The sequence below is a fragment of the Rhinatrema bivittatum genome, chromosome 3 (assembly GCF_901001135.1).
Source record: "Rhinatrema bivittatum chromosome 3, aRhiBiv1.1, whole genome shotgun sequence".
Taxonomy (NCBI): Eukaryota; Metazoa; Chordata; class Amphibia; order Gymnophiona; family Rhinatrematidae; genus Rhinatrema; species Rhinatrema bivittatum.
In genome coordinates, this window is record NC_042617.1 from 261,793,372 (window position 1) to 261,807,193 (window position 13,822).

At 45.8% G+C, this 13,822-nt stretch overlaps 1 protein-coding gene across 1 annotated transcript in view; it reads right to left on the reverse strand.

Annotated features, from left to right (window-relative positions):
* THEMIS (thymocyte selection associated) overlaps positions 1 to 13,822 on the reverse strand; it is a 176,129-nt gene that overhangs the window by 127,570 nt on the left and 34,737 nt on the right. The window lies entirely within an intron of this gene.

The following is a 13,822-nucleotide window of genomic DNA, read 5'->3' on the forward strand; positions in this document are numbered from 1 at the left end:
GAAAGCATAAACAAACATTTCCAGAACATTATCGTCATTCCTAAAAGGACAATTATGCAAACATTATTCATTAGAAGCCATTATTCTACAACATACACACAACTTGTATAAATATTTCCCACCCAACAGGGATCAATAATTAGTGCCCCTAGTTAATCAGCTATTAGCAGCTGCTGCTGTCCTTCATTCTCTCAGTCTTCCATGGCTCTTGATATGCCAGGTGCCTGTTGTCGGAAGGCTGCTTGGAGATAGTCAGTCTGGAAAACAAGAACAAATACAATCCCTCCCACAAAACATGGGCCACAAGTACTGAACCATTTTAACAATTCTTCAGTTTTGAACAGTATATGAGACAAATCAGTAATATTAAATGTAGTTCAAAAATATCTCATTCAGCTTATGGAATGCCCACCGAATATGCCAGCATGCGCCAGCTCACTCTGGTGGGCAGGATCTCACCACAACAATTCTTTTCTGAGGCTTCCCTACTACACAAGGCTGGTCCAGTGCGGCATCCTTTCTTTGGGTGCTGCAGAAGCCTCACTCTTTGGCTCCTCCAGCCTCTGCCACCAGTAATAGTGGAGCTATTTGGTGGGTAGCAGGGCTCTTGATGAGCAGTAGGGCACTGCTCTCCCCTCTCCTGCTGGCCTTCAAGGGTGATTTAGCTCCTTTGGTGAGCTCGCATGTGAAGGGTACACTGCCCCTTTAAGAAAGGGTCCCTTCTCACTCAAGGCAGCTGACGGGCTCTGCTGTTCCCGCTCTCAGCAGGCCTTTCCCTCTCCACAGCTCCAGCGATGATCCAATAGGTTCCTGCACCGCAGCAGCTCTGTCTCCTCTGCTTCGGGCGAGTTCCCAACAGCGGCCTGGTTTCCCCGCTGCTGTTCCGAGGCAGCCACCCTGCCGCTGCTTCTCTCTCGCCCCTCCTCCTTCTGCTCTTCAGTGCACTATCGTCCCAGAACCACTGCTCTCCTTTGGACTCCACCCAACTCCCATGGCTCAGGGACCAACTGCAGCTGCCTCCTCTGCAACGGAGCAGGACTCGATGCCAGAGGCCTTCTTCTCAGGCGCCCTCCGTGCTGTCCACTGCAGGCCTCTTCATAGACACAGCTGCTGCAGGGCACCAGTCGCTTCTCAGGCACTCAATCACGATGCAGCAGGGTTTTTCTTGCCAGACCCTACTGGTTCCCTGCATTGCTGGGCCCCGCTGCAGATGCAGGCAAACGTTTCTTAAGCCGTGCGTTCATACCGCGGGGGCCCACTCTCCCTCCATGGGCCTCCCCTTGCAAGCCCTGCACTCTCGAGGCCCAGCCTGTCCTCAAGAAGAGAATGGAGAGGGGCCGGCAGCAATGGAGATAGCTCCTGCTCAACAGGATCTTAGTTAATGCTCCCTTCAGCACCCAGCAGCTGCTTTCTTGTTATTGGCACAGGTGCTCCGCAGCTATTCCCTCTGGCAGCACCAGTGACGCTGGACCCCACCAGCACTCATCTCGGGGTAAGCCTCAGGAATTTTTTTTTTAATTATTGTAAATGTAGCCTCACACTGGTAGCCAACAGTTCCATCTCTGCACTGCTCCACAAAGAGGGGCCCCAAATTGATAGCTCATTTGACACAGGGGGGAGGGGGGGGTGCTGGCAACAAATAGTTCCCTCTTCCGTGCGGGCTGCCTTCTCAGCTACCGAGTGCATGTTGTGAGCACAAGCAGACACTCCTCCATGGTGCACAGCTTCACCCACTCCCTCCAGTGTAGCAGTGGAGTCCGCCCCTCCCCCTGTGAGGGCAGCCTGTCTCTCTCTCTCTCTCTTCAAGCCACATCACCTCCAGGGTTAGAGGCAGGCTCATCTCCACCTCTCTTCTAATGTCTTTAGGACCTCCCAAGTCCCTGTGAACTGCCGTCAGCTACTCCCACCTTGATATCAGGGGTAGCTTCTTTTTCCTCTTCACTCCCACAAGCAGCGACAGCGGCTATCTTGGCTCCATTAAAGTCTATGGGGACATTTTTTCCAAAGTCCTCGAACAATTCCAAAGTCCACAAAAACTTGATTTTAACTTCAAAAAGAATAGCATCCACCACAGGTGCACCAGCGGGTCCCTGGTTTGGGTGCCCTATGTAAGCCCGTAATGCAGAGTCCCAGAGCTGTCTTTACTCTCTTGGACCTCTAACATATTCCTGCACCGAATTTCAGCCTTGGGGGCCTGGGTTCTCCAGTGGGGAGGAGGCCTGAGCCTGTGGGGCCCTAGGTGCTGTGGTGGGGTAACCGGCCTGCGCAGTCATTCTTGCTCATTGCTCAATACTTGCAGTGACGGGGTCAGTCGATCCAAAAGGGCACACTTGAATAAAAGCTCAGCGTCCAAGGGCGATGTTCAAATCATAAAATAGTTTACTTAAGCTTCAAAAATCATGTCCAGGCAATGATTCCAAAAATCATAATTAAGAGGAGAAAAATACAAATCAAAAAGAAGTAGGTTTATTTGTCCATGGTGCCTCTTTTGATGACCCTCCTCTCAACTGTGACCTGGTCCAAAATGCCTTCCCCAATAAATGCGCGTCACTTCTCCTCCAATTCCAACCTACACCAGGGGTGATGGAAAATTTTCCCCTAGGTTCAAAACAGATGGATTCTTCAAAGCATGTCTCAGAACTCTCCAAAAATTCAAATCAGTCTTCCACCTTGCTGTTAACTGAGAGCAGGGTGAAATAGCAGGGTGAAATAACAGGGTTCCAGCCCTTCCTTCTAGGAGTCCTCCCTCTCAGAAACTGGTCTAGAATAACCAAAATCACTTCTTCAATATTCTCCAAACTCTTAACCTCAAAAGCTCTTCAAGTGACTAGGCCTTGAGGACCTATTCAAAAAATCTCCTACTCACAACACTCCTATTAACCCTCTCAATGTCTCTTAAACTTCTGATTCTCTTCATGTGTTCAGTGGCAATTTATACCCCTGGGACACATCCCAAAAAGAGAATGGCCCAAATGCTGGGAAGGGCTCAGAATATGCAAACGTCCACATCATAAAATCCCAAGGTGACAACTGGCCAAAATATATGTGCGGATTCTAATCCCCGCTACACCAATTATACATTTCTTCTGGAACATTAAAAGTGTCTCAATACAGTGTACTTAAGTCTGTCAGAGTCTTTCTTGATTTCTTCCCATCAAGTTAGCATCACATCAGCAAATTTCATCCTTCCTACATCATAGCACAACATCAAGGGGTTGCACAATGCGTCTTCATGGCAGCATGCACAATCATAAAAAAAAAACACATTTCACAAAGCACTAATCCAAAATCTGCCCACACAGATCAGTTAGTTTATCCTTGCACAGTTGCATACCATAGTAACCACATTAACTTACCTATACACCATGCATCATGAATGACAGCTTTGAAGACATGATATCCCAATCAAGACACCTTGTTAACCAAAAATGATGCTGTCTACAGCTGGCAATAGATTTTGGCATCCAGACAACAGGAAACCTTTTAACGGGGCTGGTGCTTCCATTAGGCCAATTAGGTTGTCACCTAGAGTGCCAAAAGTTTGGGGGTGGCAAAATCCTGCCGGCAGGAGGCCCCAGGGAGTGCTGTGCCAGAGCCAATAAGGGCCAAAGAAGTGAGTGCTGTGTTGGAGCTACTACAGCTGATAGGAGGAAGCACTGTGCTGGAGGTAAGTTGGGGGGGTGCATGAATGAAGGTTCATCTAGGGTGCCAAATACTCTTGCACTGGTCTTGCCTCTTAAGCATCCAACTTGGTTTACCTTTTCAATACAGATGTGGCTTCTTGTTCATTGGGACAGTTTCTAGCAGGGGATGCAAACCAAAACCTGTAAGGAGGACCCTTGTAAATAGAATAACATCCTTCAGCCTCCAAGTAGATACAGGGAAAAAGAAGAACCAGGACAGGAGTTGATGTTAAAGAGGAAGAATGCAGGGGAAAAGAGCTAGACTTATGGATAAGGCCAACCTCAATCTATAGAGCATCCTGTGACCCTCAGTCAGAATCCCTGGATCTAACACCTGACTGATCACAAGCATGGGACATGGCGGGTAAGTGTAGTTCCAGAAAGAGAGAGAAGGCATAAGAAGATCTGTTGCTACTGCAGGGTATTCCTCTGCCATAGCGGTGATGAGGTTCTGAAAAGCTGAATCCTTCTCACTTGCAACCTTTCTTCTTGATCTTGTACCTCCTAGGAGACAGGAATAAGCGACCTATAGCACAACTCTGCCGTGCTGATTACGTCCAAATTCTTTCTACACTGCCTGCAGGAAGGCTTCTTGAGTGCCAGAAGCTGCCCCGCACATTAGCCAGGTGACAGTCGAATGTTATTCCTGTGTTAAGCATTAGCTGTTTGCAGTTCACGTATGACATACAATTTACCTTCATATTGGGCTTGCAAATTCTCTTGCGCTGTCACTAAAATGCATGACTGCTCAGCTCATTGCTCTTGATGGGCTTGCAAATAATCATCACATATCAGTTGAAGATCCAACAACTAGCCCAGAGTATGCTTTAGGGCACACTCTAATGAGAATTTCTCTTGGAGGATGCCTTCCTGTTTAGACTGCTCAAGAAAAGCAGGAGGAGAGGATGGAGATAGGAGCAATCCTATCCCACCCAGGCCTTCTCTCATCAGAGGCCTGGGTGGGTTTCACATCATCTCTTTTGCAGTGGCTGTGGTGGGAGAGGGGTGACCTCTTGGATCTATATATGTAATCCTCTCATCCATTTCTTAGGAAGTGAAGAAAAGCGAAGGCTATACAAGAGATGGCTTGTGCAACAGACGGGCTTGAGCAGGGAGGAATGAAAATGATAAGAAAATAAGAAGAACCCCTTCATCAGGGACTCTCAGAAGCTACAGTATTCCTCTCAGCCACTTCAAATTCAGTATGATCTACAAATGAAAAGAGTCACCTTTTTACATGTAATGGGCCTGATTTTCCAAAGGATTTCTTTGCATAAAGAAAAAGTTGAATGCATGTACATTGGCTTTCAGAAAATTGCCCCTGAGTTTGTGTGTGTCAAAGTACGCAAGGAAGCGATTTCACCCATATTTTTACTTGTACTTGAAGAAAGAGACATTCCTGGGGAAGGAAATGAAGCAGAGATACCATTTACATGCATACTTTAAATTTTCAAAAGTATGCACATAGATGTACACATACTCATTTACACCTGTAAGTCCACTTTGAAAATTCAAGCAGAATTCTGCATGGTGTTTCTCTGCATGTGAAATTCAGCCCTACATGGGCTGTTATAAAATTACTCTCAATATGCAACATTTTCCATATGTAAGGACTCTATGGGCTGATTAGTATTTACTACAATCCCTAGATCAGGAATAAAAATGATTTGGTGCATGTGTCAAGTACCCCTGCCAGAGCGTATTTTAATACACTTTGATACAGAGAGAAGGGAATCTTCTAGGGTTTTTCTGAGTGCAGATGTTCTCTAGGCTGGTCTTATAAATGCATACCTGTCATTAGACGCTGTCCTGGGAAAGTGTGTACCAGCAGCTGGCCGGCGCACGGAGTTTACTTCTCCTCCAGAGGAGCAGTAAGTATAAAATAAAAAAATTTGGGGATAGCTAGGGTAGATTTAGGGGTCAGGAAGGAGAGGGGAAAGGATAGGAAGGGGAAGGGTTAGGGTTAGGGAAGTTCCCTCCCAGTCCTCTCCTTAATTTCTCTTGGCCTGGTCACGTCGTGCGCCCCCTCCCCCCCCCCCCCCTCCATGCATGGAGGAGGCCACCTGCCCACACATGCGCGAGCAGACATGAAAATCTGGAGCACATCTGGCATGCGGGAACCTTAAAGCTAGATTTTAAAAGGGTCGCACCAACACGCGAATGTTATAAATTCTGCATGTTATAAAATCTAGCTTTAAGGTTTTAACATGATTTCAAGTGTCCCTTGATTTAAGAAAAAAATCAGAAAAAAAATGCAAAAAGAAAAATGTCACAAGCAAATTCTTCTCTATTACACAAGCCACATAATGGGGAGATACAAGAAGAAAATAGAACAAAAATAAATGGCACAGCCCAGATTCACTTGGATAGCAACCACATCACATAGGAGTAGTTTTATTTTGTAGAAAATTCTCCAAATGAATGGGATAAAGAAAATACAATTAACACCTTGAAATTTAACTAGACATTTACATTGAAATCTAAGTAAAAAGAAAGCCCCTAGAGCCAAAACTCTGGGTTTTTTTAATAAAATATTTTCTACAGCCTTTTGTCACCTTAACTACATCTGGGAATACATTTTGAGGCAGATTTTATAAATCTGTGCACATGCGTACTTTTGTTCGCGCACCAGGCGTGAACAAGAGTACGCGGGATTTCAATAGATACGCGTATAGCCGCGTGTATCCATTAAAATCCAGGGTCGGCGCACGCAAGGCTGCCCAAAATCGGCAGCCTGCGCGTGCCGAGCCACGCAGCCTGCCTCCGTTCCCTTCCCCTACCTAACCCACCCCATCGGCCCTATCTAAACCTCCCCCCTCCCTCTATCCCAAAAGTTACGTCTGCTGGAAGAAGGCGTAACTTTGCGTCCGCCGGGCCGGCAGCCACGCTCCATGTTCCGGTCCGGGGGCTGGTCCAGGGGCCACTGACATGCCCCCGGAACGCCCCCGGTCCAAAACCACGCCCACGGACATGCCCCCGAAATGCCGCGTCACTCCGGACACACCCCCGAAACGCCGCGTCACTCCCGGTACACCCCCCGACACGCCCCTCCATGCAAGCCCCAGGACTTACGCACGCCGCCGAGCCTATGCAAAATAGGCTCGGTGCGTGCAGGGGGGGTTTGGGGTAGGTTTTCGGGGGGTACGCGCGTACCCCTTTGAAAATCTACCCCTTATGGTGGAACCAAGAAAAGAGAATTCTTTAAAACAAAAAAAAAAAAGTTTTAAAGTTCACTGCATATCACATTCACGAGCAAAAACTACAATAAGAGTAGCCCTATCTTTAACATTAAATCAGATCCTTCCAAAAATCCAGGAAACTACAGACCGGTTAGCCTGACTTCAGTGCCAGGAAAAATAGTGGAAAGTGTTCTAAACATCAAAATCACAGAACATATAGAAAGACATGGTTTAATGGAACAAAGTCAGCATGGCTTTACCCAGGGCAAGTCTTGCCTCACAAATCTGCTTCACTTTTTTGAAGGAGTTAATAAACATGTGGATAAAGGTGAACCGGTAGATATAGTATACTTGGATTTTCAGAAGGCGTTTGACAAAGTTCCTCATGAGAGGCTTCTAGGAAAAGTAAAAAGTCATGGAATAGGTGGCGATGTCCTTTCGTGGATTGCAAACTGGCTAAAAGACAGGAAACAGACAGTAGGATTAAATGGGCAATTTTCTCAGTGGAAGGGAGTGGACAGTGGAGTGCCTCAGGGATCTGTATTGGGACCCTTACTTTTCAATATATTTATAAATGATCTGGAAAGAAATACGACGAGTGAGATAATCAAATTTGCAGATGAGACAAAATTGTTCAGAGTAGTTAAATCACAAGCAGATGGTGATAAATTGCAGGAAGACCTTGTGAGACTGGAAAATTGGGCATCCAAATGGCAGATGAAATTTAATGTGGATAAGTGCAAGGTGATGCATATAGGGAAAAATAACCCATGCTATAATTACACAATGTTGGGTTCCATATTAGGTACTACAACCCAAGAAAGAGATCTAGGTGTCATAGTGGATAACACATTGAAATCGTCGGTTCAGTGTGCTGCGGCATTCAAAAAAGCAAACAGAATGTTGGGAATTATTAGAAAGGGAATGGTGAATAAAACGGAAAATGTCATAATGCCTCTGTATCGCTCCATGGTGAGACCGCACCTTGAATACTGTGTACAATTCTGGTCGCTGCATCTCAAAAAAGATATAATTGCGATGGAGAAGGTACAGAGAAGGGCTACCAAAATGATAAGGGGAATGGAACAGCTCCCCTATGAGGAAAGACTAAAGAGGTTAGGACTTTTCAGCTTGGAGAAGAGACGACTGAGGGGGGATATGATAGAGGTGTTTAAAATCATGAGAGGTCTAGAACGGGTAGATGTTAATCGGTTATTTACTCTTTCGGATAGTAGAAAGACTAGGGGGCACTCCATGAAGTTAGCATGGAGCACATTTAAAACTAATCGGAGAAAGTTCTTTTTTACTCAACGCACAATTAAACTCTGGAATTTGTTGCCAGAGGATGTGGTTAGTGCAGTTAGTATAGCTGTGTTTAAAAAAGGATTGGATAAGTTCTTGGAGGAGAAGTCCAATAACTGCTATTAAGTTCACTTAAAAAATAGCTACTGCCATTAGCAATGGTAACATGGAATAGACTTAGTTTATGGGTAATTGCCAGGTTCTTATGGCCTGGATTGGCCACTGTTGGAAACAGGATGCTGGGCTTGATGGACCCTTGGTCTGACCCAGTATGGCATTTTCTTATGTTCTTATGTTTTTATTCTGTAAGATTTGATAATTTTTCTCTGGTATTAAAATCTCTATCCTTAACCTCATCTTGAACATTAGATTTAACATCCGGAAGATAATAAGCTTTCACAATCTCAGGTAGAGCCTCCTTAGAGATTTTCAAAAAGTCAATGTAAAACTTTTTGAGCATCTCCAATGGAGAAATCAGAGAACAATGAGGAAAATTAAGAAATCTCAAATTACACATCTTAGAATAATTACCCGTATTTTCAATCTTCCTATGCAACAATTGACTATCTCTAATCAAAGACACAGTAGTATCACATAGATTATTACAATCAGTTACAACATTTGTGATTTGACTTTCCAATTCTGTAATTGTCTACAAATGCTCCTTAATTTGTCCAGATAAATTCCTATAAGATCCCAAAACATTATCTATTCACAGGAAAAGTGCTAACTCCAAATTGGTGATTGCTGTCCATTTTGTGAGATACATCTGGTAAAGGTCCTTGATTCTCTTGGGACCTCACCTCTGGGGAAGGATCCAGTGACCTAATAGGATCCACCATTCCTTCCCCAGGACCCAAAGGAGATGGATTAGACACCTGTGGTAGGACTGGGCCAGAGGGACTAAGAGAGAGCGATAGCTCTGTAAGAGTGGAGATAAAAGAACCAGAGGCTCCAAGCTCATCTGGTCCCAAAACTGAGATAGTGAAATTAAACGTTTCTAATGCTGGTTGGGTAAGTCGAGGGGTAGATTGAGATGCAGGAGGGATATATCTCAAAGTACCTTTTCTCTTCCTACCTATATCAGATGTAGAAACCCAGAAAATGCGATAGAGGTGCTTCCAAACCTGTTAGAAGAGGCGCGCCCCTTTGGTGCGTGGCTTCAGTGCGTGCCGCTGCATACCGCACTCTTATCGACCAGGCCCTAAGACTTGTGGTGATGTCAGCTGGCAGCAGCAGGTAGGTTCCCGGATGTTAAAAGGGGAACTCAGCAGGGAAAACCACCTCACGCTCTCCCCAACCAGATCTCTTTAACGATATCTGGTTAAGTAGTGCTGTCAAAAGTTGAAAAGTATTAAATAAAGAGAGCAGACCATCCCCTCCCTTGGCCGCCCCCCATAAAATATCTTTAAAGCCCCTGTTGGGGTCACCCTCTCACTCCTAGGTTAACTAGACACCCCCTATCCTGGTATATTGGCAATGATAACATCTGGCGACCCTCTCCCTGCCCACCCACCCACTAAATAGTCGAGCCCCCCATCCCCCCTCACCTGATACCTTTAATAACTTACGTTAAGCTTATGCTTTCAGCACTGCCTCTAATGCTGGAAGTATAAGTGTAATGTAAGTTCACGCTTCCAGAGCTATCTGTTTTAGAGCAGTATGGAGGTGCTGGAAGCAGGGTGAAGGGTCCCTTGCTCCCGGCCATCTTATTAAAGGTATCGGGGGGGGGGGGGGGATCGGGAGTGTCAGGAGAAGGGGGTGGTGGTCCGAATATTTAGTATTCCCTTGCGGGTTGATGGGAGGAAAGGGAAGGGCCCGCCAGATGTTGTCATTGCCAGTACACCAGAATGGGTGGGGGGAGGGGGAAGTCTGGGTAACATTTTTAGGAGTGAGAGGGTGAGGAAGCATGGCCTGACAGGGGCTTTAAAGATATTTTATGGGGAGCAGCTTAGCCAAGGGAGTGGAAGGCCTGCTCTATTTAATACTTTTCAGCTTTTGACAGTGCTGCTTATCTGGATATCATTAAAGATATCCGGTTAAGTAGCACGTTATCCAGCCACACAAGGCCGGATAACTTTAGACCTGCTTCAGAGCAGGTCTAAAGTTATTTGGCTAATCTAGCCGGTGGTTATACCTGATATTTGGCTAGGTTAGCCAGATATCTCAGCCCCTGTCCAGAATGCCCTCAAAACACCCAGATAAGGAGTGAATATAGCCGGGTATGTCATTTAGATGGATAACTGTTAGGTTATCCGTCTAAATGCCTTTTGAATATGGACTTGATTGTGTCCAACTAAAAGAAACTTAGGCTAGTGTTGTTGAATGCTCTAATTCAGGGGTGGCCATCTCCTGTCCTCAAGAGCCACAAACAGGCCTGGTTTTCAGAATATCCGAACACCATAACTGGTGCAGGAACAAGGCCAGGCTACAAGAAATCACAGAGCAAACTCTATATGGGCTGTTAGACCAGCAAAGGTGTGTCAGGCTAAAGCTCCTTATATACAGCCCTCAGTTTGGGGCACACTCAATGCTGGTTCAAGGAGAATTTCCCTAACTTTTCTTCACTTAGTATTTCCTACAGGATGCTTGATAAATTAGAGACCCTGTAGCTACACTGCAAGATTCCCTAGCCTTGAGCACCTGGGGCCATGGGTTCAATCCCAGATGCCCCTAACACTTCTGTCCAATCTCAGCTTTTGCTGTTATCATTAGCGCGACTTTGCATGCCTTCCTTGAGGAAAGACCTCCACTGGAAACAGTTCTTAAGAGCTTCCAGTTCAGGGTAAGGAAGGGTGATGGGGAAAAAAAAAACCAACTTCCTTCCCAATTCAAGTAAACAAAAAACAGGAAAACTTCTCTCTTTCTGCATTTAGCTGGTTACTACAAGCCCCTCTGGGCCTGAAAGAAAAGGTAGCCCCTCATGGCCACCTGAGCAAGGGATTCAGCCTGCTAAGGTAGGCACAGGTCTTCACTAGGAAAATAACTCATTAATTTGGCTCAAATCCTTCTCTCACTTCCTAATCCCACCAGCCCAGACCAGAGAACTGGCAGGGTTGTGCCTCTCCCTTCCTTTGCTAGGCAGAGACCTAACTCACAGGCCGATACAGTACAGTGCGCTCCGACGGAGCGCACTGTTAACCTGCCCTTGGACGCACGTTTTCCCTTACCCCTTATTCAGTAAGGGGCAGAAAACGCACGTCCAACCCGCGGCACCTAATAGTGCCCTCAACATGCAAATGCATGCTGATGGCCCTATTAGGTATGCGCGGGATGCAGTAAGTAAAATGTGCAGCCAAGCCGCACATTTTACTCTAAGAAATTAGCGCCTAGCCAAAGGTAGGCATTAATTTCTGCCGGCACCGGGAAAGTGCACAGAAAAGCATTAAAAACTGCTTTTCTGTGCACCCTCCGACTTAATATCATAGCGATATTAAGTCGGAGGTCCTGAAGGGTGTAAAAAGTAAAAAAGAAAAAGAAAAAAAATTTAAATTGGGCCGGCGGCTGTCGGGCCAAAACCCGGATGCTCAATTTTGCCAGCGTCCGGGTCAAAAGGAGGCGCTAGTGTCCCTAGCGCCTCCTTTTGCCCGTTTCTACCGCACCACCTAATTTACATACTGAATCGCGCGCACCGGCGAGTGTCCAGTGCGCACGCCGGGAGAGCGGGCATTCGTCCGCTCTCCCGCGTTTTTACTGAATCGGCCTGTCAGAGAGTACACTGAAACAGCTCCTGCTCCTTTCAAAACAAACTCTACATCGCCATCCACTACTCTAGGCTAACACCCGTCCCCCACCTTGTGGCTTAGGAGCTCTCCATTCCAGCAAACCTTTGGGGAGGTGCTGCTTAGAATGGTTTGCCCTTCTGCTGCTGTCCATCCCAAGGGCTGGGAGCATAAGGCCATCTGATGGAGCCCCCATAGGGTCCCTATACCATGATCACATTTATTTGCATTAAACAGTGAATACATTTTTTTGCATACAATTTCCTACACCACAAGCAGGGGTGAATTGACCCCACTGTGAGTGTGTTCCTATAAAAAGGTAAAACTCATCCACTGTACATTAGGCCATTAAGGAAAAGTTACATGTCTTGCAGAGACTTGTTTGGAGCAGCTTCTTATTTTCGTTTCTGCGGTTTTAAGCTTCCACCACCTGGCTTCCCTTCTAGGAACTCACAGTCTTCAAGTGGAAAATAGGCAGCTATGCCAAGATCACTGCAGCATGACCCAAATAAGCTCATCTGATCTACCCTGCTTTGGGCCCTCTAGATTGCAGAGAGGAAGAACCACAAAGCCACAGAAAACGGCCATAATAGTCCACCACAGGTGCTACAACCACATAAACCTCCTCCTCCTCCTCCTCAGCCTGGCAAAAGGCACCACGGCTGCCATTGTTCTGTGACCCTCCATAAAGGAAAGTCTTTAAAACTTGTACTAGGAATAAAATTATTTTGGAATTTATTAAACAAAAAAAAAAAGTTGTGCGGACTGGATGGCTCAGTGGACTGACATAAGAACCTTTCACTAAGTGGGTCAGACTCGTCTGCTGTGGCTAAAAATCAACAGCTGTGGCTAAAAACCATCAGCGGCTGAAAACCATTTGGCGGCCTGTGAGAAATGAGCTGGCGATCTTTGTTCAGTTCTCGGACGGTTGTACATGTCGCTAAAAAGACACCATCACAATTTGGCACTAATTGATACCACTGTTGGAAGCCTCAGCAGAGAGGCCAAAGATTACACAGGCTTGGAGACTGAATTCCCTCTCACCCCTAGAGGTGGTGGTGGTGGCTTCTGCAGAGCAGGGTCCAGGCATGTGGGCAGGGCAGTGTGGTGGAGGTTTGCACTGCTCCGGCCCATTGCTGCACCAATTCTGTGGATCATTAGAGGACTTCACTTGCCAAAGCTGTCAATCCAGAACCTTTCAGAACAACTCGATTTACTAAAAAAAAAAATCCAAAGCTATAGAAATACATTTAATATGCCATAAAAATAAGAAGAGGACCTAGCTTTAAGAACTTCTCTAGTTGAAGGGGGATAGTGTCCCTTTTGCAAGGATATTATGAAAAATCTTGCAATGCTCTTATTTTCACGCACGCTTCATTTTTCAAACAGTTCCATAGATTTCTTTTTTTTTTTTAGCTTATTTTTTTCAGACCCCATGCAGGACCTTCTTGAAAATTGCTTGTTTTTAATACAAAGGATGCACAGAAGGATAAAGAAAGTTAATTCAACCTTAAAGGTGTTTTCCCCATTCCAGAAAGCTGTACTATGCATGTATCTTTAGTGGTAAAGAGCCCGACATTTAGCACCATTTGTACGGCTACATTCGGATTTAGCAGGACATACTGTGCCTTTCAAATATCTGGTCATACTCACAGGCCAATAAAGTACAGACGCACTAAAAGAAATGTGTCCATTTCAGTGCCCCCTTCTCCTGGGCACGCGATACACTATGCAAATCAAGGGTTGTGCTAAAAGGAGGGCCTAGGGATGATTGCGCACCCCAAGCACCTCATTGGCCCAGGAAAGGTGGATGTCTGTGTTTGGAAAATGGACGTTCAATTTTGAAAGCATCCTGTTTCCTAACCGGTGCACAGCCACAGGATAAGAAGATGGACAATCCTAAAATTGAGCATCCGTTTCACTAACTTTACCCGCC